The 3,046-nt window shown below is 42.7% G+C and overlaps 1 protein-coding gene across 1 annotated transcript in view; it reads left to right on the top strand.

The window, feature by feature from the left end:
• Positions 1-3,046, top strand: part of PRKDC (protein kinase, DNA-activated, catalytic polypeptide) — a 131,138-nt gene that overhangs the window by 109,300 nt on the left and 18,792 nt on the right. The gene's annotated exons all lie outside the window — the stretch shown is intronic.

Below are 3,046 nucleotides of genomic sequence, written 5' to 3'. Positions count from 1 at the left end.
GACAGAAGTTAAAAATAGTAACAATACTAAGGGTTGGAAATGATGTGGGGACATTAGATGGGGTGAAACTTATGATGGAAGTGAAAGAGGTACAACCATTTTGAGCAACAATGTGCTAACACCTAGTAAATCTGAAGATGGCTATTGGTTAATATCTAGCCAGATTTGCAAATTTGCGCACTTGCTAAAATGCATTTGTAATCCTCAAATCAGTACCTACAGTGCTTTCACAGTCACTTGTAGATGAAGAGTGGCAGAAGTTTGCATCCCTTCATGTGCACAGTCCCAACTGAGGCCAAACCAGGTGACACTCTGCCTTGAGAAATGGAATATTTACTTCTATATCAGTAAACAATGGATGTCATAGTCATCAGCAATTACAGCTACTTTGGATAGTGAGCTGGTGAGCCCTGAGGGAACTCAAGATGCTGTGAAAACACAGGATAATGGCCCCAGTTAGCTGAGGTACATATCAAAGGAATGATTTCAGTGAGCACAGACTCTTGCATCTTTCCATACAGAGAAAAGCACTGAATTCCTTAACTTGGGATGTCTGATTTTCTTTAATTAACAATAATATTTTGATGTTCAGACAAATTGTATTTAAGTTTCAAATTGTATTTTGTGAAAAATATGTCCTTTGATAATAAGATCCTTAATTTATACAAGTTTACTTTGTTTAAAAGTGGCATATTAACATTTTAAGTATTAAAATTTTCATGTAATCATATTTAAATGTACTAGGGGGACTTTCTGTTTTAATGACCCTATGTTGATTGCTGTTATAAAGCAAAGAATATTATGCCAGTAGAAATAATTAGTATTTCTGTTTTGCGGGTTTTAATGCTCTTGTATAATGTTTTTCTTTGAGGTAAGTATTATATGAGGAATTTTTATGTTTTCAATAAGAAAAAGCCCAGCCTGGAACAGCCTAAGTGAACAAAGGAGCTGTATCAACCCCTAAATTGTATTTTAGAGGAGCACGATTTCAGATGCTCTCAAATTCGCCACCGAGGAGGATCTGTCTCCTGTCCCAGTCTCCCCTGCCACACACAGATGAATCTTGTTCTTTGTGACTCTGGTAGCTCCAGGCTTCCCTTGGAGTTGGAAATGCTCTTGATGTTTTGTGTATTGCTTTCCCACTGCGTCTTTCTGGGATTAGGTAGTCTCTCCATGACTATTTCCTGCAGAAAAGAAAGAAGATTCTCTTTTTCCAGAAGGTCCTGGCCATTTCTCCTTCTGTCTCCTTAGCTCTGGGTGCAGCAGTAGTGGCTGTGGTCCAGGGCATGCAGCTGAGGTGATGCACGTGGCTTCTCAGCAGGAAGCGGGGCACAGCAGGTGCTTTCCACTGCTGTGGGGGCACAGGGTTGTGGGGGAGAAAGGCTCCAGGGAGAGGAGGCACCTGGGAATGGTAGGAAAGAAAGGTGCTGAGATACATTTTTAGATAATATCCCAAAGGTGAGAAACTGGGAACTGAAGAGCCTGCTGTGAGGGGAAGGCTATCCCGTGATGCTGGTTTGAAGTGGACCGTGAAGCTTGTGGCCCCAAATTAGGTACTGGAGACTCCAGGAGGTCCTGGAAGGTCTTGAACATGCTGGTGGGAACAAAAACTGTGTTCAAGAAGACCAGAGATGACAGGAGTGATGAGGGCGACCTGGACTTCTGGTCTGAGTGGTTGGAAGGGTCGTAACACACTCTAATGTCAGTGTCCTTGAAGCTTTGGCAGAGAATTAGATTTAAGAGATGTCCATAAAACAACCAGATAAAAAGTAGAGAAATTGTACATTAAAAGCTTCTGTTCCTCAAGCAACACACTAAAGAAAGTGAAGAGACAACCCACACAATGGGAGACAATATTTGGAAATTGTTTATCTGATAAGCGTCCTCTTATCCAGAATACATAAATAACTCTTTACGACTGAACAACAGAAAGTCAAACAATCTACTGATAAAACGGGCAAAGGATCTGAATGGATGCTTCTCCCAGGAAGACACTCAAGTGGCTAGTACACACATGAAGAACGCAGCACCACGCGTCGTGGGAGGAGGCGGGTCAGACCACAGCAAGGGCCCACCCACCACCACCCTCGGGACGGCTGGAGTAGAGGTGCACCCTGCGGTCACCGGTCTGGCAGCTCCTGCAAATGCCATGTGACTGTAGTTCCCTCCTCCGAATATACCCACAGGAAAGCAGAGCTTAGGTCCACACAGAAATTTGTATCTAGGGGCTTTCAGTTCAGTTACTCAATCATGTCCAACTCTTTGCGATCCTGTGGACTACAGCATGCCAGGCTTCCCTGTCCATCACCCATTCCCAGAGCTTACTCAAACTCATGTCCCTCGAATTGGTGATGCCATCCAACCATCTCATCCTCTGTCGTCCCCTTCTCCTCCTGCCTTCAGTCTTTCCCAGCATCAGGGTCTTTTCAAATGAGTCAGTTCTTCGCATAAGGTAGCTAACGTATTGGAGTTTCAGCTTCAGCATCAGTCCTTCCAATGAATATTCAGGACTGATTTCCTTTAGGGTTGGCTGGTTTGATCTCTTTGCAGTCCAACGGACTCTCAAGAGTCTTCTCCAACACCACAGTTCAAAAGCATCAATTCTTTGGCACTCAGCTTTCTTTATAGTCCAACTCTCACATCCATACATGACTACTGGAAAAACCATAGCTTTGACTAGACGGACCTATGTTGGCAACATAATGTCTCTGCTTTTTAATATGCTGTCTAGGTTAGTCATAGCTTTTCTTCCAAGGATCATATGTCTTTTAATTTCATGGCTACAGTCACCATTTGCAGTGATTTTGGAACCCCAAAAAATAAAGTCTCTCACTGTCCATTGTTTCTGCATCTATTTGCCATGAAGTGATGGGACCAGATGCCATGATCTTAGTTTTCTGAATGTTGAGTTTTAAGCCAACTTTTTCACTCTCCTCTTTTACTTTCATCAAGTGGCTCTTTAGTTCTTTGCTTTCTACCATAAGGGTGGTATCATCTGCATATCTGAGGTTATTGATATTTCTCCCAGCACTTTTGATTCCAGCTT

Source organism: Bison bison, unplaced genomic scaffold, assembly GCF_000754665.1.
Source record: "Bison bison bison isolate TAMUID 2011002044 unplaced genomic scaffold, Bison_UMD1.0 scf7180017864108, whole genome shotgun sequence".
Taxonomy (NCBI): Eukaryota; Metazoa; Chordata; class Mammalia; order Artiodactyla; family Bovidae; genus Bison; species Bison bison.
Note: the sequence above shows the minus strand (reverse complement) of the source record. Positions and strands in the feature narration are given on the sequence as shown.